The sequence below is a fragment of the Schistocerca serialis genome, chromosome 8, assembly GCF_023864345.2.
Source record: "Schistocerca serialis cubense isolate TAMUIC-IGC-003099 chromosome 8, iqSchSeri2.2, whole genome shotgun sequence".
Lineage (NCBI taxonomy): Eukaryota > Metazoa > Arthropoda > Insecta > Orthoptera > Acrididae > Schistocerca > Schistocerca serialis.
Genome location: NC_064645.1, coordinates 427138242 through 427163673, shown reverse-complemented (window position 1 = coordinate 427163673; position 25432 = coordinate 427138242). Strand labels below are relative to the sequence as shown.

Sequence of the window (25432 nt, the reverse complement as noted above, 5' to 3'; positions counted from 1 at the left end):
GTGTGTTGTGCGCCGCCATGGTTCGCTGAGGGCAGCTCCGCGCGCGCGCTGCCGGTCCGCGCCGGCGCCTGCTGACCGCTGACTCTGACCGCTGACCGCTGACCGCCGGCGACACGCACGCGGCCGGGCTGGAGGGCCCGGGCTGGGATCTCGCCCACGCCGACCGCGCCTTCAGGATGTCCTTCCTTGCGCTCGAGTCCAACTCCTGGCAGGTAAGACGGCCGTCGTGCTGCAGCTGAAGGCAGGGTGACCGAGCGAGGTGGCGCAGTGGTTAGACACTGGACTCGCATTCGGGAGGACGACGGTTCAATCTCGCGTCCGGCCATCCTGACTTAGGTTTTCCCTGATTTCCCTAAATCGCTCCATGCAACTGCCGCGATGGTTCCTTTGAAAGGGCACGGCCGACTTCCTTTCCCGTCCTTCCCTAATCCGATGAGACCGATGACCACGCTGTCTGCTCTCCTTCCCCAAAACAACCCAACCCAACTAAACGCAGGGTCTCACTCCATTGGACACCACACCACGTGCCACTTGCCTCTCGTCCCTCTGTATGGATGTCTGGTTTGTGCCAGATCCAAGCGAGCCAAGAAAGTAGCCACGATCCTTAATGGTAGCTGCAGAAAGACAGCTAGCTGCCTGGAACCAAGAAGAATGGATCACTCATTAGCGGGTATTACTCCACTACATAAGATCGTTCCTGAGCTCAAATCAGCGCAACGCAACAAACAGATAGTTGACGAAAGTCACCCACTGTACATCAACCCGTGCTGTAGCGACATAAATCAAGACAAAATTTCATGAATTCAGTGCAGACAGAGATGCTCATAAATTACTCTGGGAACAAGAATGTTCAAACGCCATTAACATAGAAGAAATTCTACCATCAGGTCCTCAACTGCAGTCGAGTCGACTTAGTACGAGCATGGGGGTGTCAAAACAACTTACGAGCAATGGCGTTACACATATTGCCACATGTTAGTGTGGTCAGATTCAGACCATGGAGGACCTTCTTAAATGTCTATTGGTTGACGCGCACAGAAAGTGCACTCAGTACCTCATGAAATACAGTAAGACTGCTGCAATGTACAATAAATTCTGCATGAGCGAAGAGTGATGCCTTTCTAACGGATGTATTATTCTTCCCTATATGATAGGTACACTACGTGATCAAAAGTATCGGGACACCGGGCAGAAAATAACTTGCAAGTTCGTGGTGCCCTCCATCGGTAATGCTTTAATTCAATATGGTGTTGACCCACCCTAAGCCTTGATGACAGCTTCCACTCTCGCGGGCGTACGTTCAATCAGGTGCTGGAAGGTTTCTTGGGGAATTGCAGCCCTTTCTTCACTGAGATGAAGTATCAACATCGGTCGTTGAGGCCTGGCACTAAGTCTGCGTTCCAAACATCCTAAAGGTGTTATAGGATTCAGGTCAGGCCCGTCCATTACAGGGATGTTATTGTCGTGTTATCACGTAATGTGTAATAGGCATACATGTATCCACATAATCACACAGGAATTCCAGACTGCATCAGTATCCACTGCAAGTACTATAACAGGCGGGAGGTGAGAAAACTTGGATTTCTGGTCGAGCGGCTGCTCATAAGCCACACATCACACCGGTAAATTCCAAACGATGCCTCGCTTGGTGTAAGGAGCGTAAACATTGGACGACTGAACAGTGGAAGAATGTTGTGTGGAGGACAAATCACGGTACACAACATGGCGATCCGATCAAAAGTATCCGGACACCTGGCTCAAAATGACTTACAAGTTCGTGGTGCCCTTCATCGGTAATGCTGGAATTCAGTATGGTGCTGGCGCTCCCTTAGCCTTGATGATAGCTTCCACTCTCGTAGGCACACGTTCAATCAGGTGCTGGAAGGTTTCTCATGGAATGACAGCCCATTCTTCACGTAGTGCTGCACTGAGGAGAGGTATTGATGTTGGTCGGTGAGGCCTGGCACGAAGTCGGCGTTCCAAAACATCCCAAAGGTGTTCTAATGGATTCAGGTCAGGACTCTGTGCAGGCCAGTCCATTACAGTGATGTTACTGTCGTGTAATCACTCCGCCACAGGCCGTGGGTTATGGACAGGTGCTCGATCGTGTTGAAATATGCAATCACCATCCCCGAATTGATCTTCAAAAATGGGAATCAAGAAAGTGCTTAAAATATCAATGTAGGCCTGTGCTGTGACAGTGGCACGCAAAACAATAATTGGTGGAAGCCCCCTCCATGAAAATTTTACTGTTGGCACTAGATGACATTAACCGGGCATTCGCCATGCCCGCACCCTGCCATCAGATCGCAACATTGTGTACCGTGATTCGTCACTCCACACAACGTTCTTCCACTGTTCAATCGTCCAATGTTTACGCTCCTTACACCAAGCGAGGCGTCGTTTGGCATTTACCGGAATGATGTGTTTCTTATGAGAAGCCGCTCGACCATGAACTCCTCCCACCTGTTATAGTACTTGTAGTGGATGTTGATGCTGTCTGAATTTGCTGTGTGATGAAGTGGATACATGTCTGTCTATTACACATTACGTGATAACACGACAATAACATACCTGTAATGGCCTGGCCTGAGCTGAATCCTATAGAACACCTTTGGGATGTTTGGAACGCCGACTTAGTGCCAGGCCTCACCGACCAACATCGATACCTCTCCTCAGTGCAACACTCCGTGAAGAATGGGCTGCCATTCCCCAAGAAATCCTCCAGCACCTGATTGAACGTACGCCTGCGAGAGTGGAAGCTGTGATCAAGGCTTAGGGTGGGCCAACACCATATTGAATTAAAGCATTACCGATGTAAGTCATTTTCTGCCAGGTGTCCGAATACGTTTAACAAACACTGGATGTAATTTTTTACATTTCAGAGTCCAGCATCCTGGCAGCATTTTAACAATGAATTATGAATAGCAGTGAAAGCGACAGAAGGACATCCTAATCAAGTTACGACAGAGAATCTCACAGATTATTTTCTCGCAAAAAATTTAGTTCCATTCAGGAGTCTATTCCGACTAAAATATCTTCAGGGACGTCATTGTGGTGCTGAGGTTAGGGTTCGAAGTTTCCGATGACTGATTTTTCTGGAGTGGCAAACAATAAAATGAAGTCTGTCAACACAATGTTGCCAATGATAATATTAATGAATAAATAAGAAAGGAAACTGACACAGTAGTCACTGAAATAGCTTCATATTTATGACCTCTACTAGAATGAGTAACAAACGAAATTTCAGGCCACCTCTGTGACCCTCTAGTTACCTTCTTTAGCCGCCGAAGCGAAGATCATCGGTTCTGTTCTCGGTGACCACTTTGGATTTTTCTGGGATGTGGAACTGTGGAACGAGGACCACTCAGTCTGGCACAGCCAAAGAGGAAGCTCTTTGTATAAATAAGCATAAATAGGCAGTGATATTGACAGGTGTTAAATTAAAAGGCTTTCATCTGAGTGTGAGTCATACGACACATACCACGAAAATCGCAGCATAGCCCTCGACGACAGTGACACTAAGAGGCACAGAAATAAGTCTGTAAGTTGTTTCTTTTTTGACCGTTCGTCAGTTGTGTGTCTACTTTAAGATGCGTGGTACGTACATGCTTAAAGCTAGGTTCTCGTTCAAATGAGCAAAAAATAGGCAAAATTTGGAAATTTTTTTGAGACAATGAAACGACATATAAAAGATCTGTTGGGAATTATGACTGATCATATTTTGAGCTTTATTTTACGTTTTCAATAAAGAGAATGGCGCCCGTAATTGTGGTTTGATCAAGGGCCTGAGAGTTTGAAGTACGCAGACAGCGTTCAGTGTAGCCACTCAGGAGTTAAGCAAAAATGGATACCCGGTCGATACTACATTGAATTTATGGGAGCTTACACCTAACCACAATGAAGTAAACTTAAATTTAACGTTATGGTGCTAACTCGGGGGTTTTTGGAGGTTTGTTTCACTCTTAATCGGTTTACAAAAAATTGTTACTATGAAGAAGTTTACTGTGATATAGGTATAAGCTCCCAAGAAAAGTGTTTACTTTTCATGTGTCAAAGGTAGAAGTTGCTAGGCTGAACCGTTATTATTATAAGCTGCACGCAGTGTTGAAAAATCGTCTCTCGAGAAAAAAAGCTTTTTAAAGCTTAGGGAAAACTGTTAAACGAATTATTAGTTCTATTTGCATAAAAACTACTTGTTATTATATATTTTTGATGTCAGTGAACAGAAACCCGAAGTTAGATTTTCAAAATTCAGCATGGCCAATCCAATATGGTGGACCAGAAATTATGTTTTGACCAAAATTTAACCAAAAAAAGTGTTTTCATTATTTACATTTAGTCGGCAGTTCCAGGACCGCATATCAATCTTTCCTCTGACTCGAACTGTTCCTGGAGAACAATGCCCTCGTTCGACTTAGCGAGAAAAGCCGATCTGGGTGAGATGGATATGCTACTTTCGGCAGCCTGCGCACGTTGTTCGCCAGATTTTTTGGCGAATTTGTTTTTATGCATATTGCAATATTATTCATTTTGTCAACGTACGTCACGGCACGACAAGTTTTCTACCTGAGCCGGGCGTCTCCGGCTGAGAGCGTCACACGACAGTCGTGACACTACTTCGAACAATGGGCTGTAAGGAACTTTCGTAACGCATGGATTAAACAAAAAACCTTCTCGTCCCGACATTCTAGACACATACACCATTCAAAAAATGCAATAAAAATATCGAATTTTCGACCATTTTGAATGAAAATCTGACCTTAATGTCGTCGACAGAAAATCAGAGAAATGGGCGTAAACAAAAGAACTTCAACACCATAATGCAGTTTGAAACTTAGCCTATTAGCTCTATTATGGTATTTTAGGAAACACGTTAAGTAATAATCGATAAAGCTATGTGATGAGTTTTTATTACATTTACATTGTTCACTATATCAAACAAGCTTAAGTCAATAATGAAATTACAATTAAATCAATACCATTAGCTGTTGACAGGTGTTGATATACATCAACCGGGACAGCTGAAAATGTGTGCTCTGACGGGGACTCGAACCCGGGAGCTCCTGCTTACATGGCAGACGCTCTGTCCATCTGAGCCACCGACGGCACAGAGGACAGTGGGACTGCAGGGATTTATCGCACTGTCCTCTGTGCCGTCGGTGGCTCAGACGGATAGAGCGTGTGCCATGTAATTAGGGTACCCCGGGTTCGAGTCCCGGTTTTCAACTGTACCCGTTGATGTGTATCAACGCCTCTCAGCAGCTAATGGTATTGATTTAATTGTAATTTCATTCTAGAGAGCTGCACGGTCACCAACGGCATGTGTTCTTTCGGACATGTCCGAAAGAACAGCTGCCATCTTCATAAATCAATAATGATGTATCAAATTTCTGTCTAGGCTGACAGTAAAATTGATCGTAAAAGTTCAATAACTGCTCACTCCAGTCTCTAATTTTCTCGTCGTTCAGCGCCGTACAACTGGTCACTGTTTGTTTACTAATAAAAAATTGAGGTGGTCATCTTGATACTGTTGCAGAATAACCTACACTTTTATAAATAAATATAAATACTGTGTGTACGGGAACAGCCTTCATAGCTTTTGTACAGAATATTTACAAAACATGTATTTTACCTCCTTGCCTGATGCTATAACAGCTGTTGTTTTTGCTTTCCCTCTTAGCGAGAGAAAGCTGATATATATAGGGTGTACATAAAGTCCGGGAACCCTGTCAATTGTTTATTGCACAAGATCCAAACACTGTACAGATATCATGCATATGTCATTTTGAAGAGAAAACCTGAAAGTTTTTTTTTTTTTTTTTGTGTATACTACCACAGCGTAGTTTGGTAATTTGCCGATAGTCGGCGCCGCATCGATGGATCGGCCGCGTTGAAGGAGAGGATAGCTGTTTCATGAAATGGCTTCCCAGATCACCACATCTCACTCCGTGTGACTTTTTTCTGTGGTGGGGCATCATAGATCTGGTGCATGTACCGCCTCTAGCACGTTATGCAACAGAGCTCCGGGACGGGAAGCGTCTGCCGCAGTCGACGATGACATGCTGGGACGGATATGGCAAGAATTCGATTGCAGTATTGACGTCTGCTGGGTCACTCATGGGTCCCACATCGAATGTTTGTAGAAAAAACTTTCAGAGCTTCTCTTCAAAATGCAACATCTGTATTACGAGGTGCATTAAAGTTCTAAGGCCTCCGATTTTTTTTCTAATTAACTACTCATCCGGTATCGATGAAACTGGCGTTACTTCTCGATGTAATCGCCCTGCAGACGTACACATTTTTCACAACGCTGACGCCATGATTCCATGGCAGCGGCGAAGGCTTCTTTAGGAGTCTGTTTTGACCACTGGAAAATCACTGAGGCAATAGCAGCACGGCTTGTGAATGTGCGGCCTCGGAGAGTGTCTTTCATTGTTGGAAAAAGCCAAAAGTCACTAGGAGCCAGGTCAGGTGAGTAGGAAGCATGAGGAATCCCTTCAAAGTTGTTATCACGAAGAAACTGTTGTGTAACGTTAGCTCGATGAGCGGGTGCGTTGTCTTAGTGAAACAGCACACGCGCAGCCCTTCCCGGACGTTTTTGTTGCAGTGCAGGAAGGAATTCGTTCTTCAAAATATTTTCGTGGGATGCACCTGTTACTGTAGTGCCCTTTGGAACGCAATGGGTAAGGATTACGCCCTCGCTGTCCCAGAACATGGACACCATCATTTTTTCAGCACTGGCGGTTACCCGAAATTTTTTTGGTGGCGGTGAATTTGCGTGCTTCCATTGAGCTGACTGGCGCTTTGTTTCTGGATTGAAAAATGGCATCCACGTCTCATCCATTGTCACAACCGACGAAAATGCTGTCGTTGTGCATCAATATTGCTTGGCAACATGCCACACGGGCAGCCATGTGGTCATCCGTCAGCATTCGTGGCACCCACCTGGATGACACTTTTCGCATTTTCAGGTCGTCATGCAGGATTGTTTGCACAGAACCCACAGAAATGCCAACTCTGGAGGCGATCTGTTCAACAGTCATTCGGCGAACCCCCAAAACAATGCTCTCCACCTTCTCGATCATGTCGTCAGACCGGCTTGTGCGAGGGCGACGTTGTTTCGGTTTGTTGTCACACGATGTTCTGCCTTCATTAAACTGTCGCACCCACGAACGCACTTTCGACACATCCATAACTCCATCACCACACATCTCCTTCAACTGTCGATGAATTTCAATTGATTTCACACCACGCAAATTCAGAAAACGAATGATTGCACGCTGTTCAAGTAAGGAAAACGTCGCCATTTTAAGTATTTAAAACAGTTCTCATTCTCGCCGCTGGCGGTAAAATTCCATCTGCCATATGGTGCTGCCATCTCTGGGAAGTATTGACAATGAACGCAGCCTCATTTTAAAACAATGCGCATGTTTCTATCTTTTTCCAGTCCGGAGAAAAAAAATCGGAGGCCTTAGAACTTGAATGCACCTCGTATGTTTAGTTCCTGTGCAATAAATAATTGAAAGTGTTCCCGGACTTTATGCACACCTTGTATATATTTTCTTGCAGTTGCTTATTTAACGTCAAAGCGAACTTAATTCTTTTAGCATAAGCTAAACTATATTTCATACTAACGTCTGCAGTGTTACGACAAAAAAATCATAATTCCCAAGAATTCAGACTAGTGTATGAATAAAATTCTAATGTTTGTGTGTTATACTATTATTTATACTTAGGCCTACTACAAATAATTTTCAGCTTAACATGCCATCCTCTATTATAATGATTATACAGAAAGTAAATATCCAAAACATACATATTTCTGAAGCACTTTATTTTTGTATCAACTTCATGAACATTTAGAAAACACAGTTAGTCTGTACAATAAACTATATATTTTATTTCCCTGGCTTATAACTATTTTATTTCAAAGTTGAATTAGCGTTCTACCTGTTCTCTTACGAGCTTGATCACCGTCACGTGAAATCCTTCGTCGACAAAAGTTTTCCTTTGATTTTCTTTGAATACTGCAAACGCCACAGTCACGTAAAGTGAAATCTAGAGAGTGAAATGAGCGTGCAGAGAGGAGACGACTGCATGATAGTGAGGTCTTATCACGCAACAAACCAAATCACTGTTACAGGCATGTTTATTTATTCATTTGTTTTTAAAGCAGTCAATTTCGCGTTGACAGGATGTCCTCGAGGCAAAAATTCGGCTAGATGTGCAGATTCCACGAAGCCACGGCGTGAAGTTGAGGTGTGGAGTTATTTATTGGAATATGTGTTACGCCATGACTCTAACTACGCTTACTCTGGGGTATATGGTGAGCTACACAAGTCACATCTCTTTCCAAAATGTAGGCGAGGCAGAAGTCACATTGTTCCGCGACAACGCATGTTTCGCAGTTGGCGGAGAGTGGAATCAGCAAGGCCGATATGAGCCCACACTCCACTATGCGAGTTTGTGCCACATGTTTCCCACAACCTCTTGGCGAAAAGAGATTTTTTTCGCATCATATTTCTGCTATTTAGATTTTCTGATTAAACGTTTCTTTTTGTCTTTGTACCCTTGCTGAATGTATCAGAGGTAGAACTGACTGCATCTACACGGTAATTAGGTGCCTTGAAGTCTGCAACAGTAAAGAAAGAATGTTACGAACAACCGCAGATGAGAACGAGTGCTCAATTTCCATTAGCAGTACGTTGCTTGTGAAGATGAGTCTTCGCATTTGAACACAGTGAGCTCAGAAGTTTTAGCCTTACCGCCAGTGACAAACTACGAGAATCTAATTATCCAAAATACTTATGCATTACTTCATACGGTATCTTGTAAGCTGATTGTCTGGTTGATTGGTTGATTTGAGGGAGTGGACCAAACAGCGAGGTCACGGACCCCATCGGGCGCAGCCCTGAATCCTCCGGCGGTCAGAAAAATGGTACCGAATTCTCCCAAGCCCGTAAGGGTCTGAAAAACGGTGGGAGCGAATCCTCCCGTTTGAAGCAGATAGCAGTTCTAAATGTCACGAATAGTCCAAGTAGGCAAAGGAAAGCATATGAAGTTACAGCAGATGATGTAAACATTTTTAGAGTGTATTGTATGTTTAAAAGTTTTATCTTTCATCTTATTGAGGTAAAGTCCAGCCGGCACAGCGCCAGCGACCAAGTCCCGCTCAAGGTCACGCGCGAAGCGTGCATAAGTCAATCAATATTTTTTGTTTGAAACATGGGGGGTTATTGTCTATAATACAACATACAATGTGTCAGTTTGGTAGGACTCGCTCCTGTTACCTGCTTACCTACCTGGTTTCGGGAGGATTCGTGGCTGCGCCCGCCCCTTCGGATTAGGAACGGAAGGGGAAGGAAGTCGGCCGTGCCCTTTCAAACGGTCTCGTAAGCTGACAAAGCTTGAAAGTGGCTTATCTCTGGTGGATGTGCCTTTTTCAAATATTTTTCGAAATTCATGCAGAACAAATGTCGTATTTCTGTCTTACGTAATGAATAAGTATATACCTCTATCCCGCAAAATTGTTTTTACAAAAGTAATTTCATCAAACTATGTGCCCTTTTCGAAATTCATGAATCGATTCCACACTGTAGTTACTCTAATATGCCATTAGATAAAACATCGCCTGCATTTTTTTGTGTGTTTTGGTCTGTTACTAAAATGTAAACTTTCACGGCCGGAAATATCTTGTCCATTATAATTATCCGGGCTGTTATGCCGTGGTCGGTTGATGAATTCTGTGGAGATTCCCAGCGTTTCGTCTCCGACTGCGTGAGACATCTTCAAGATGGGAAGGTTCTGCGTATAATCGGAGAGGAAAAGACTCTGTGGGAAACCCTGACAAGGAGAAGGGACAGGATGATAGGGCATCTATTAAGACATCAGGGAATGGCTTCCATGGTAGTAGAGGGAGCTGTAGAGGGAAAAAAAAGTTGTAGAGGAAGACAGAGACTGCAATACATCCATCAAATAATGGAGGACGTAGGTTATAAATGCAACTCTAAGATGAAGACTTGGCACAGGAGAGGAAATCGTGGCAGGCCGCATCAAAGCAGTCAGAAGACTGATGACTCGGGAAAAAACCATCTGGTTCGGTGTAGACAGCCCATTGCCCCATCTAGCCCTGCAAATACACGTGGCGTAAGTGTATCAAACACGCATGTTCGTCCTGTGTAGTGGTTTACGCTAAAACGTTGTCTGCGATATTGAAGGTCCACCGAGGACACGAATTCTTGTGTGACATGCTGCGACCCATGCGTCCTAGATCGATAATCATCTCACGGTGAAAGTCGATTAATTTGCGACATCCTGCCTCCTAACAGACTGTTCAGGTATAGCGTCTACACTTGGGCCATACGTGGCATTTGTAGTCCGATTCACGAACGGTGGCGGTTCGCGTAGGTCGAAGAACGGACTAGAATTATATTGTCGCCGGTTTCAAGCGACAGTTGCGCGTATATAAACTTCGCTCTTGAAAAAAATCGTGTATGCTGCAAATTACACTGAGGTGACAAAAAGTCATGGGATAGCAATATGCACACATACAGATCGCTGTACACAAGGTATAAAAGGGCGGCGCGTCGGCGGAGCTGTCATTTGTACTCCGGTGACTCATGTGATAAGGTTTCTGACGTGGTAATGACCGCATGACGGGAATTAACATACATTGAAAGGGGAACGGTGGCTGGGGCATTCCATTTCGGAAATCGCTGGGGAATTCAATAAATCTAGATCCGCAGTGTCAAGAGCGTGCCGAAAGTACAAAATCTCTGGCATTACCTCTCACCACCGACAACGCAGTGACCGACGGCCTTCACTGAACGACCTGGATTAGCGGTGTTTGTCAGTGCTAACAGACAAGCAAGACTGCGAGAAATAACAGCAGAAATCAATGTGGAACGTACAATGAACATTTCTATTAGGACAGTGTGGCGAAATTTGGCGTTAATGGGCTATGACAGCAGACGACCGACGCGAGTCCCTTCGCTAACAGCACGACATCGCCTGCAGTGCCCCTTCTGGTCTCGTTTGATGCCTGGAAAATTGTGGCCTGGTCAGATAGGTCGCAATTTCAGCTGGTAAGAGCTGACGGTAGGGTTAGAGTGTGCCACAGGCCTCACGAAGCTATGGACTCAAGCTGTCAACAGGGCACTGTGCAAGCGGTGTTGGTGGCTCCACAATGGTGTGGGCTGCGTTTACATGGGATGAACTGGATCTTTTGATCCAACTGAAACGATCATTGATTGGAAATGGTTACATGCGTCTACTTGGAGACGATTTGCAGCCATTCATGGACTTCATGTTCCAAAACAAAGATGGCATTTCTGTTGATGACATGCGTCATGTGCGCCGACCCCTTGTGACCGAGCGGTTCTAGGTGCTTCAGTCCGGAACCGCGCTGCTGCTACGGTCGCAGGTTCCAATCTTGCCTCGGGCATGGATGTGTGTGATGTTCGAAAATGGTTCAAATGGCTCTGAGCACTATGGGACAACTGCTGTGGTCATCAGTCCCCTAGAACTTAGAACTACTTAAACCTAACTAAGCTAAGGACATCACACACATCCATGCCCGAGGCAGGATTCGAACCTGCGACCGCAGCAGTCGCACGGTTCCGGACTGCGCGCCTAGAACCGCGAGACCACCGTGGCCGGCGATGTGTGTGATGTCCTTAGGTTAGTTAGGTTTAAGTAGTTCTAAGTCTAGTGGCTGATGACCTCAGATGATAAGTCCCATAGTGCTTAGAGCGATTTTTTTGCACCATGCGTCATGTCACCAGGCCACACTTGTTCGCGATTGGTTTTAAGATCGTTCTGGACAATTCGAGTGAATAGTTTGGCCACCCGATTGCTCGACATGCGTCCCACCGAACGTTTGTGGGACATAACCTAGTGGTCAGTTAGTGAATAAAATCTTGCACCGGCAACACTTCCTCAATTACGCTATAGAGGCAGCATTTCTGCAGGAGACTTCCAACGGGTTGTTCAACCCGTACCACGCCAAGCTGCTGCACTACGCTGGGCAAAAGGAAATACGACATGATATTTGTCACCTCCATGTATATTTCTCGGTTGCTTGTGTAGAATTTGTCGCTAACAGCAATGACAACTAGCAACGAATGGAATAAAAATTCATTACATAACTGGCTATGATCACGTTTAATGCTCGCATTAGCTACGACATTCATAGCAGAGCGCTCATAAAACTTTTAAACGCTGATTGGATGTCGAAGAATGCGTAACGCAGTTGAGCAGAACAAGTATAACTCGACAGCCAACGTTCGTGACCCCAACTGTAGTCGCAACATTTGGGCGTCATATACAGCAGGTCTTAATATAGGATAACCCTTTCTGTGACTGTCCTGCAGGCATCATAGTCAGTGCTGCATGACTGCGCTGAGAATGGAGCTAGCATGACTGGCAGATGAGCCGTCGCTTTATAAATACACTACTGGCCATTAAAATTTCTACACCACAAAGATGACGTGCTACAGACGCGAAATTTAACCGACAGAAAGAAGATGCTGTGAAATGAAAATGATTAGCTTTTCAGAGCACTCACACAAGGTTGACGCCGGTGGCACCACCTACAATGTGCTGACATGAGGAAAGTTTCCAACCGATTTCTCATACACAAACAGCAGTTGACCGGCGTTGGCTGGTAAAACGTTGTTGTGATGCCCCGTGTAAGGAGGAGAAATGAGTACCATCACGTTTCCGACTTTGATAAAGGTCGGATTGTAGCCTATCGCGATTCCGGTTTATCGTATCGCGACATCGCTGCTCGAGATCCAATGGCTGTTAGCAGAAAATGGAATCGGTGGGTTTAGGAGGGTAATACGGAACGCCGTGCTGGATCGAAACGGGCTCCTATCACTAGTGGTCGAGATGACAGGCATCTTTTCCGTATGTCTGTAACAGATCGTGCAGCCACGTCTCGATCCCTGAGTCAACAGATGGGGACGTTTGCAAGACAACAGCCATCTTCACGAACAGTTCGACGACGTTTGCAGCAGCATGGACTATCAGCTCGGAGACCATGGCTGCGGTTACTCTTGACGCAGCATCACAGACAGGAGCGCCTCCGATGGTGTACTCAACGACGCACCTGGGTGCATGAATGGCAAAACGTCTTTTTTTCGGGTGAATCCAGGTTCTGTTTACAGCATCCTGATGGTGGCATCCCGGTTTGGCGATATCGCGATGAATGCACACTGGAAGCGCGTATTCGTCATCGCCATACTGGCGTATCACCCGGCGTGCTGGTGGGGTGCCATTGGTTACACGTCGCGGTCACCTCTTGTTCGCATTGACGGCACTTTGAACAGTGGACGTTACGTTTCAGATGTGTTACGACCCGCGGCTCTACCCTTCATTCGATCCTTGAGAAACCCTACATTTCAGCAGGATAATGCACGACAGCATGTTGCAGGTCCTGTACGGGCCTTTTTGGATACAGAAAATGTTCGACTGCTGCCCTGGTCAGTACATTCTCCAGATCTCTCACCAATTGAAAACGTCTCGCCAGTGGCTCTTCACAATACGCCAGTCACTACTGTTGACGAACCGTGGTATCGTGTTGAATCTGCAAGGGCAGCTGTACCTGTAGACGCCATCCAAGCCCTGTTTGACTCAATGCCCAGGCGTATGAAGGCCGTTATTACGGCCAGAGGTGGTTGTTCTGGGTACTGATTTCTCAGGATCTATGCACCCAAATTGCGTGAAAATGTAATCACATGTCAGTTCTAGTAATATTTGTCCAATGAATACCTGTTTATCATCTACATTTCTTCTTGGTGTAGCAATTTTAATGGCGAGTAGTGTAGCTCTCCCGGCTCGCCCCTTGTAAACAGAGTGCAGGCGAATCATAGCTGGCAGATTCGCCCCCCCCCCCCTCCCTCCCGTAGACTTTCGGTACCCTCCTACCCACTGACAGCGACGTGTACACGTTCTCGCTGTTGCCCTAGTTGGCTGCGGGCCGGCAGCCTTGATGCCACCCCTCTGAGCTCAACAGCTGGTCGGGAGGCGGGAGCCAGGCGGGACCAACACTCCAGGCGCCAAACGTCGTTTCCGGCCGCATTTCCGCTGGATGCGCTTTCTTCGCTGCCTTCCGCCGTCGACCCTGAGGTCAGCTGCCCGGGAAATGTGATAGCCGGTCCTCACTCCCGCCTCCTCTCCCGACCACTGGCGTCAGCTGAGAGACACACGACACGTGCGTCGCCGTGTTACTGCCTGTCTGCGTCCACCGAAGACAGCCAAACTCTTTTGTGGAATAAATCGTTTACGGTGTACAGCAACCAGCCACAAGTTGGTTTTAGGTTACTATACTCAAAAACTACCGTTACCGATTTCGAATTTTCTACAATTCGTCATCAGACGGTTTTGTGTAGTATCCAACTTACGCAAAGTGTCCATCTGGCGCATTTGATCTGCTGTTTTCTTGCAATAAGATACATTGTCAAAGACGTTCGTATTTTCACACTCACATACGTTGGTTTGCATTGTAACACACTTTCGTTTGGTCACGAAACAAATTTTCAGTGCCAAACTTGTGGTGCATGTCGAAAATTCGTTTTATGACGAAACGAAAGTGTTTTGCAATGAAAACCAACGTATGTGTTAGTGAAAACACAAACATTGTTGAGAATGTTTTTCATTGCAAGAAAATTTGGAAAACAAATGGGCCAGATGGACAGATTTCGTTAGGTGCATTCCAACACAAATTTGTAACGCAACCATTTTGGTTACACGTTTGTAACTGTAATTTATTATTTACCCTAGGACAGCTCACAGGAAACATATGGATAATTTGTTTTGAAGAAAGGATGAAAAAATGGTCTGATGATGAATTGTGAAAATCTCGCTCCGGTAACATTACTTTTTAAATAAAGTAGCCTAAAACCAGTTATTGGCTGGTTTCTGTACACCATCAACAATTATTTCATATAAAACCACTGTCTACAGCTTTGTCTTTATCTGACAAAACTGTATCTTTTGTGGAAATTTTCAGCATCCTCGCTTACTCAAGTTTGATGATGACCCCAGAGCTACGAAACGAGCTCAAAGAATCGAGCAGATACGAATTTTATAAGGAATCTACATCTAGATGGTTACTCTGCAATTCACACTTAAGTGCCTGGCAGAGGGTTCACCGAACCTTTTTCGTACTACTTCTCTACCATTCCACTCTCGAATGGCGCGTGGGAAAAAGGAACACCTAAATCTTTCCGTTCGAGCCCTGATTTCTCTTATTTTATTATGATGATTATTTCTCCCTACGTAGGTGGGTGTCAACAAAATATTTTCACATTCGGAAGAGAAAGTTGGTGATTGAAATTTCGTAAACAGATCTCGCCGCAAAGAAAACCGCCTTTGTTTCAGTGACTGCCACTCCAACACGCGTAACATATCAGTGACACTCTCACCCCTATTGCGCGATAACACGAAACAGGCTGCCTTCTTTGCACTTTTTCGATGTCCTCCGTCAATCATACCTGGAAAGGATCCCATACCGAGCAGCAATATTCCAGCAGAGGACGGACAAGCGTAATGTAGGGTGTCTTTTTAGTGGGTGTAAATGTTCTGTCAACTAAGCGCAGTCTTTGTTTCACCTTCCCCACAATATTATCTATGTGGTCTTTTCAATTTAAGTTACTCGCAATTGTAATTCCTAGGTATTTAGTGGAATTGACAACCCTTAGATTTGTGCGATTTATCGTATACCCAAAATTTATCGGCTTTCTTTTAGTACCCATGTGGATGACCTCGCACTTTTCTTTGTTTAGCGCCAAGTGCCACTTTTCGTATCATACAGAAATTCTCTCTAGATCATTTCGTAATTGGAATTCATCGTCTGATGATTTCACTAGACGGTAAATTAATGCATCATCTGCAAACAGTGTAAGGGGCTGCTCAAACTATCACCTAGATCATTTATGGAAATCAGGAACAGCAGAGAGCCTATGACACTACCTTGCGGAACGCCAGATATCACTTCGTTCTACTCGATGATTTACCGTCTAGCACTACGAACTGTGACCTCTCTGTGAAGAAATCACGCTTCCAGTCACACACCTGAGACGATACTCCATATGCACGCAATTTGGTTAACAGTCGCTTGTGAGGAACGGCATCAAAAGCCTTCTGTAAATCTAGGAATATGGAATCGATCTGAAATCCCTTGTCGACAGCACTCATTACTTCATGGGAATAAAGAGCTAGCTGTGTTGCAAAAGAACGATATTTTCTGAATCCGTGTTGATTATGTATCAATAAGTGATTTTCTTCAAGGTGACTCATAATGTTCCTACTGCAAATTGAGGTCAGTGATATGGGTTTGTAATTCAATGGGTTACTCCTGTTTCCTTTCTTAAATATTGGTGTGACCTGTGCTACTTTCCAGTCTTTAGGAACAGACCTTTCGTCAATTGAGCGGTTGCATATGGGATTGCTGAGAAAGGGGCTATTGTGTCTGCATTCTCTAAGAGCAACCTGATTGATTGCATAGTTAAGTTGTACTTACTTAGGATTCTTCCAACAGTTTCCATTCTCGCTTCTGTTTTTCCCATAAGTACTTCTATGCAGTCTACGTTAAATTAGTCAAGAATGATTCCCATAAGTATTTAGTGACTGTGATTGACTCAAGTGTTAAGTGGTGAAGACTCTGCCAAAAAGTATGAAGTCTTTCGACTGCTTGCGCTTCTTTTCGCGTCCTATCCACTCGTCTAATACAGGGTGCCTAGGAAGCAATTTTCTCGGACAGCTAGACAACGATTCAATCAAATCTTATTAATGAAGTTTACTACAGTAAATTAAATTGACAATAGTTAACTTTGCTTGCGACCCGTCTTTATAAATACGCAAATAGCGACATGCAAATAATCAATGTCCTTAGATATATACAATTTCTATGCAAGCAAATAATACGGTTCACAAGTCACTGCTATAGCGTTTATATCACAGCCCGTCTTCTAGTGCGGCCGCGGAGCTGCGCTTATATTCTCTTCGTATAGGGGCCGCCCCTGTCGTGGCGTCGTCTCACAGCCCTCTCTGCCGTAACGTTCCAGGCCGACGTGCCGGCGCTTTATGTTACGCCGGAACACTTCTTACATTAACCATGTTGGAAAGCAGACTGAAGAAACGCAAACCTGCCTTTTTAGCATTTACAGATAACCTTTGACAATGTTGACTGAAATACACGCATCGAAATTCGGTAAATAGTTGGGATAAAATATGGGAAGCTAAAGGTTATCAAAAACTTATGCACAAGCCGGACTGCGATTGTAAGAATCGAAGGGCATGAAAATGAGGCTGTGGTTGATAAGGGGTTGCAGCCTATCTCCCATGTTATTCGGTCCGTACACTGAGCAAGCATTAAAAGAAACCGAAGAGAAATTTCGAAAAAGAATTAAAATTCAGTGAAGTAATAACTTGCTGTTTGACATAGTGATTCTGAAACACTAAAAGTAGTAGATTAGCTTTGGTAGTTGGGCAGCAAATTAACTAACGATGGCAGAAGTAGAGAGCATATAAAATCAGACTGGCAACAGCAAGAAAATGTTCCTGAAAAATATAAGTTTTTTAGTATCCCATATAAATTTAAATGTTAAGAAGTCTTTTCTGAAGGTATTTGGAGTGTCACTTTGTATGGAAGTGAAATGTGGACGACCAGCAAGAAGTGAACAGAAGCATTTGAATGTGATGCTACAGAAGAGTGCTGTAAATTAGATGGGTATATCGAATAACGAATGCAGAGGTAATGAACTGAATTTGGAAGAAACGCAATTTATGACCCATTTTGACTAAAAGAATGGACTGGTTGATAGGACACATCCTGTGATATCAAGAAATTGTCAGTTTCATAGTGAAGGAACGGGGTGGACCTAAAAACTGTAGAGGAAGTTGAAATGGATGGTGGTTGTAATATCTATGAAGATACCAGGCGAGTACTCGGCGTTGTCCTGGTATCTATTTATTTGGATTCTGTTAGCCCATCTCCTCTTCCTCTCTCCTTGTCCATCTCCTCTGCTCCCTTTCTGTCCTTCTGTTCCTTCCCTGATATCTCTTGATCTATGGTCCTACAATGATATAATTTTGTGGGTACACTCAGCAGCATATGTGGATACCGTTTGTTAAATTTGTTGCGAATTAAGTTAATAGCAAAGAAGCAATAAATATAAATGAAATGGCATAATGCGTAATGCGACAGTTTTATTGCATTAACAGCGAAAAATTAGTAGACAACGAACTTTTTTTCTCCTTGCATCATTTTGTTGAGCTTGTCAGCGAGGAAAAGATCGGTAAATGTTTGAAATTTCACGTAAAGCTAGTTGCAAGTTCTGTCGTTCTCAAATACTGGATTGTGCACATAACAGATGTACATCATGTACATTATGCAGCCGGCCGAAGTGGCCGTGCGGTTAAAGGCGCTGCAGTCTGGAACCGCAAGACCGCTAGGTCGCCGGTTCGAATCCTGCTTCGGGCATGGATGTTTGTGATGTCCTTAGGTTAGTTAGGTTTAACTAGTCCTAAGTTCTAGGGGACTAATGACCTCAGCAGTTGAGTCCCATAGTGCTCAGAGCCATTTTTTACATTATGCAACGCGCACATTAAACAAATAGTGTGTAAGTACGGAATAAACATAATGAAGATTGTAACAGTATTGTACTCACTACTTTGAATCGCATCACTAACACATATCAACCAAGAAAAACAGTTTCACAAATATGATAAAGTCAAAGACTCAATAGCATTTTGAGTGAGTAAATATTTTTCCACAATTCGCGTAATATTCTTCAAATCGATAAGTTCAAATGGCTCTGAGCACTATGGGACTTAACATCTGAGGTCATCAGTCCCCTAGAACTTAGAACTACTTAAACCTAACCAACCTACGGACGTCACACACATCCATTCCCGATGCAGGATTCGAACCTGCGACCGTAGCGGTCGTGCGGTTCCAGACTGAAGCGCCTAGAAACGCTCGGCCACAGTGGCCGGCAAAATCGATAAGTATCTTATGCTATACACTCTCTAAAGTAGCCCATGTTCTTCTTCGAGGTTAAAACTATCTCCATACCAAATTTCATCGAAATAGGTTCAGCGGGTTAGTAATAATAAATTTAAACTTCATGCGTGATGCGGGAGTCTTTCACGCATCGCAGTGTTTATGACATATACAAAGTCCTCCAGAAAAGTGTATACACACTTTGAGGAACGAAAAGTATTACTCATGTGTTTATTTTTCATTTAATAAGTGATCACACATGTTGTACAACATTCAGTTTAGAACATGGTTACTTTAAATGTTCAAAATGTTCATCTTTGGCAGCTATACACATAACAGAAAGACGAGAGGTCGCCGCAACTACGTCAGTCAATGTTACAGTGGAGATCGCTGTACATGTCGCTATAATCTTCTGGCGAAGTTCCTCCAGCGTGCGTGGCTTACGTCGATAGACGCTATCTTCCACAGCTACCTACAGGTAAAAGTCCATAGGTGTTAGATTTGGCGACCGTGGAGGGAGCTCAATGAGCCCTCTCCGTCCAATCCAATGCCTCGGAAAATTGTCACCCAAGAAAGCTCGTACGTCTAGTTGATAGTGTGGTGGCGCCCCGTCCATTTGGTAGATCTTCTCATCAGCTCCATAAGGCGCACGTATACCTGGAAAAATTGAGGTGTGTTACGTTTCCAGGTACACTTCTCCAGTTGCAGTAGCATCAAAGAAAAAGGATCCTACTAAGTCCCTAGATGACAGTTAACACGACATATGAACTCCTGTTAGATTGACCACTTTATCCACATAAGCATGCGGATTTTCCGGTGCCCAGTACACACGGTTATGTCGATTCACGATTCCATTAAGCACTATCTTCGTCACAAATTGTTCGTCATGAGTTGACATTTGCTGATACCATTCGCAAAATTTCGGCGATCAGGATCGTTATTATTAATCGCGTGCGGTAATCGTGGAATGTAAGTTTTCCACTTTGCAGCTTTCAGAATACTTAGTACACTTGTACTGCTAACCCCCCCCCCTCCCACCCCTCCCCCTTTCACGCGCACACTGCGTAGCAGACTTCTGTGAAGAATTAACAAACGTTTCCAGCACGAGAGCCGACGAAACAGGACTTGTAGCTGTACGCTGTCTTCCTGATCTTCGTTTCTGAATATCACAAATCATTCCGTGCAATTCAAACTTGTCAATGATGCGTTTAATTGTTAGGCAGGTTGGAAGTTCTGTTTCATACTCTCGCCTCAACTGACGTTGCACATCAACGGCATTATCAAACTTGAAAAACCACTTCACAATACATTTTCGTTGCTCGAATGTTAAGCATGCTCCAGGCATATTGTTTTCTCAGTACTGAGATGAAATTACTAACATCCGTTGAGTCAAAGACCATACTACAACACACTCGTAACTCAAATTGAACGACAGTATCGATATCTCGATTGCGCCTGAAAAGAGTGTATACATTTTTCTGGTGGTCTCTGTATTCTGAACTAAGTGTTGCATGTAGATATAATTTCTCAGGTACATTCAGTGTTAAATGCTGTCTGCAAAATGTGCTGGGAATACGGTTAGCAGTAAAGAAGAAATAAATTAAAACGTCATGCCTGATGCAAAAATAAACAGTGAAAATATAGTAAGTGATAAACTTTTCTCTTTTCACCATTACGTGGGGGCTGCCAGCGAGAAAAAGTTTCGTAAAGTTTTGAAATTATATGTAAAATTTGTTGCAAGTCACTAAGTGCTATATATGTATATTTCGTGATCCAGTTTTGAAACACTAAAGCCTATACGGTAGCCCAAACTATGCTTAATTTACCTACAAAAGCCCCATGAAAATTCGTGTAGTAGTTTTGGAAATTAGCGTGTTCAAGACAGACAGAACCTATTGCTTTACAGATTTACTGTTAGTAGAGATGTAGAGACATACCCTGTGTAGACTAGTGTGTAATGGAATTTCAGATCAGTTCTCAGAATGGAGACCACCACCATCACAACAACAACCACAATAACAGTATTACGCACGTCTACTTTTCGTTGTACTCGTTTGCAGTCCGTCTACAGATCCGGCGTGATATTGACAGCTGCAACGGAAGCTGAAGTACACGTATTTCTAGGAGAAACAGTTACCGAAACACAAATCATTCAAAAGCAATGACCGATATTAATTCGACGATCTATTTGACAAGTCGTATTTCAGCTGTGTTAAGCGGTGAATGGCTTGATGAACCACTGACTGACATTTAATCACAGCTGGACGTGCGATATGTCGACCTGTCACTACAGAAGCGGTTGTGTTCGTTCCGCTGAAAGCCACAGACATTAACGCTGCTACATAGACATTGCAATACGGGAAGTCCGAATTTTTTGCGAAGCCTGAACACTATTTAATTTCCTAGCACTTGTTTTTTAAAAATAATACCACGGGCAAATTAAAAACATTGTTAACATCGTGGTCGTGTGAGTACGCCGTGGCTATAAAAGGCTGTTAAGATAGCGTCAGAAATTTGGAACTAGAGCGATTTTTGCTTATTAAGGAGTTTTTACAGCTACGTAGGAGACTAATTCCTAAGGAAAACGATTCTGGCAGACTATATAATGGAATTATGATCCTGCGAAAAACAAAACTAAATCAGAAATTACAGAACCTATCTGTCAACGAATCTTACAACTTTTGATCCACGTGTGTCATTGTTTTAAGCGTTAATGTTGCTGACCAGACATGCATCGAATTTTAGTGAGGATTTTACGATGTATGTTATCCACAACTTCAAGATTCAAGCATCCTTATAATGACTAAAGCTGACTTAGTAACAAAGAAATCAGGAGTAATTAAGATTATTTTTCTAAAATAATTAATATTCATGTAACTTTTACTCGGAACTTTAGTCTATTGTGTTGCTAGTACTGAAATAGGTGAACTGTACAGGCATTAGGTTAACCTGATGTTGAGAGACCGCTCCCCTTATAAAACGGTCAATACCAAAAGGATGATTATTAGCCACACTTGTTTCATCTGTGTCTGTCTTGTTTCGCTGTCTTGAAAATCAGAATCATTGAGCTACACGAGTGGAATGTTACTACTCTAGCGTTAAAGACTGGTATTTGTGTTAGAGAATACTCTACTGGCCATTAAAATTGCTACACCAAGAAGAAATCCAGATGATAAACGGGTATTCATTGGACAAATACATTATACTAGAGCTGACATGTGATTCCATTTTCACGCAATTTGGGTGAGTAGATCCTGAGAAATCAATACCCAAAACAACCACCTATGGACTTAATAACGGCCTTGATAAGCCCGGGCATTGAGTTAAACAGAGCTTGGATGGCGTGTACAGGTACAGCTGCCCATGCAGCTTCAACAGGATACCACAGTTCATCAAGAGTAGTGACTGGCGTATTGTGACGAGCTATTTGCTCGGCCACCATGGACCAGACGTTTTCAATTGGTGAGAGATCTGGAGAATGTACTGGCCAAGGCAGCAGGCGAACATTTTCTGTATCCAGAAAGGCCCGTACAGGACCTGCAACATGCGGTCGTGCATTATTCTGTTGAAATGTAGGGTTTCGCAGGGATCGAATGAAGGGTAGAGCCACGGGTCGTCTGAAATGTAACGTCCGCCGTTCAAAGTGCCGTCAATGTGAACAAGAGGTGACCGAGACGTGTAACCAATAGCATCGCATACCATCACCCCAGGTGATACGCCAGTACGGCGACGACGAATACACGCTTTCAATGTGCGTTCACGGCGATGTCGCCAAACACGGATGCGACCATCATGATGCTGTAAACAGAACCTGGATTCATCCGAAAAAATGACGTTTTGCCATTCATGCACCCAGGTTCGTCGTTGAGTACACCATCGCAGGCGCTCCTGTCTGTGATGTAGCGTCAACGGTAACCGCAGCCACGCTCTCCGAGCTGATAGTCCGTGCTGCTGCAAACGTCGTCGAACTGTTCGTGCAGATGGTTGTTGTGTTGCAAACGTCCCCATCTGTTGACTCAGGGATCGAGACGTGGCTGCACGATTCGTTACAGCCATGCGGATAGGATGCCTGTGATCTCGACTGCTAGTGACACGAGGCCGTTGGGATCCAGCACGGAGTTCCGTATTACCCTCCTGAACCCACCGATTCCATATTCTGCTAACAGTCATTGAATCTCGACCAACCATTTCTCCTCCTTACACGAGGCATCACAACAATGTTTCACCAGGCATCGCCGGTCAACAGCTGTTTGTGTATGACAAATCGGTTGGAAGCTTTCCTCATGTCAGCACGTTGTAGGTGTCGCCACCGGCGCCAACCTTGTGTGAATACTCTGAAAAGCTAACCATTTGCATATCACAGCATCTTCTTCCTGTCGGTTAAATTTCGCGTCTGTAGCACGTCATCTTCGTGGTGTAGCAATTTTAATGGCCAGTAGTGTGATAAAGCTGTAGTTCATTGATGTCCATCTTATTACGTGGAAGAGCGACTTCAGCTGATGATACATGTGAGAAAAAGTATCACCACAGCTGTATCTTGAGCATGTCGGGCATAGACTCCTCATGAAATCCAGCCCACGTGTGCTAGTAACAAGAACTCCCCAGTAAACGTACGAAGGAAATCAAATACTGTTCTTGCAGCAGTGGAGCCTGAGGATTTCCGTAATGTGCTGCCGAAAATAGTCCTGTAATAGAATAACATTCTCAAGATATAGCTGTGGTGGTACTTTTTCTCATATAAAGTTGAAGTTCTTCGTCGTCTTGACATAGAGATTGCTAGAGATGGAACACCAGTTAAACTGAATGTAGACTATGAACGTTTAGTCATTTCATATTTCAGGGTTTTACTTCAAGGGATTTAGGGAAATAAGAAATAATGTGACCCAAATTTTTTTCAGAGTTTAAGAGATACATATTCCGATATAGGCCACTTCACGAGTTTTACTGATTGCAGGTGACTCAGCGACAGTAATGTATACAAACGAAAATCGGATATTTTGATTTACTTACGGTCATTTTACAGGGTGACTCCGTGATGATGTTAGAAACTTTCAGGAATGACAGAAGAGTAAATGTATCTATTTGAGATAAGGGACCATGATGCAGAAACAACCGAGACGAAAGTTACAAGTGAAAATCGTTCTGATTCCTCCGCGAGAGGATCGCTTATATTGCGAGCTCTTTGCCTTTCTTACTTTGCGAAAAGGTAGTATGGATCAAAACAAGAAAAAAAGGTTGAGTACACACGGGCTCTGAAGTGGGTACCTTATGAGGAACGAGCACTTGTTCATCTTTGCTGTTATGAAACACATCTCCTCTACTGAACAAGCATTCATAGCTATTAAGGTAAGCATTTTACAGCCTATGTTTGGCAGTCATTTTTTCTGGGGTTGGTCCATAATATCTCATTCGAAAATATGGAAAGCAAATAGCTTGCAGTAGAAGCGCTCCTCTATGAGAGGTATCAGAGCTATAGTAGCTTGTAACTCCGATTCTGTCGTTTCTGGACAAAATAGCCTTATTTCAAATTAATACATTTATCCGTCTCTGTAATCCCTGCAAGATTGTAACATCATCACACGATCACCTTGTTAAGGTGAAGTTAAGCTGACTGACCCAGGTGGTGCAGTGGTCAGCACACAATGGACTCGCATTCGGGAGGACGACGGTTCAAATCCGCTTCTGGCCATTCTGATTTAGGTTCTCCGTGATTTACCTATACCGCTTCAGGCAAATTCCGGGATGGTTCCTATGAAAGGGCACGGTCGACTTCCCTCACCACCCTTGTCTCATCCGGTGCGATCGATGACCTCTCTGTTTGGTACCCTCCCCCGAATCAACCAGTCAACAAAGTTAAGGTGCTGTTCTTCGCACGAAGTGTCAGTTATCTGCGCTTACCACACAGGGGCTTCAGAAAGTAGAATACAGATGTCGTCCAGTGCTAAGATCGTTGCGCAAAAATAGTGGCGCGTTTTCAGAGGAGAATACATATTACGGAGTTTATGTAGACACAGTTCTGCTGCGGTGCGGAAAACTGTTGAATCACATTGTGCGGGTGAAATGGCGCGGCACGTGGGAACGTAGTCCAGAGTTGAAGTACTTGGGACAGTACTATTCTTGTGTGAAAAACGTCGAAAATGCACACAGATTCACAATGAAATTCTGGCGGTATATAGACAAAATGCCATGTCCCGTCCAGTCGGACTGAAACGGTGCCAAAAATTTGACCAGGGCCGCACAAACGTGGCGAAGTCGATGGTGAAGTACAGATCTTGTATCATGGGATTTCCATCTGTTCAGAAAGCTAAGAAAACATGGAAAAGGGATTTTCCACCACTGAGGACATTCGCGCAGCGGTTCTCCGATGGCCAACGACATGATTGCTATAGCCGAGGAAGTCAACAACTGGTAAAAAGTTCG

At 44.0% G+C, this 25432-nt stretch overlaps 1 protein-coding gene across 1 annotated transcript in view; it reads left to right on the top strand.

Moving 5' to 3' along the window:
• LOC126417049 (sterile alpha motif domain-containing protein 1-like) overlaps positions 1–25432 on the top strand; it is a 95958-nt gene that overhangs the window by 64099 nt on the left and 6427 nt on the right. The window lies entirely within an intron of this gene.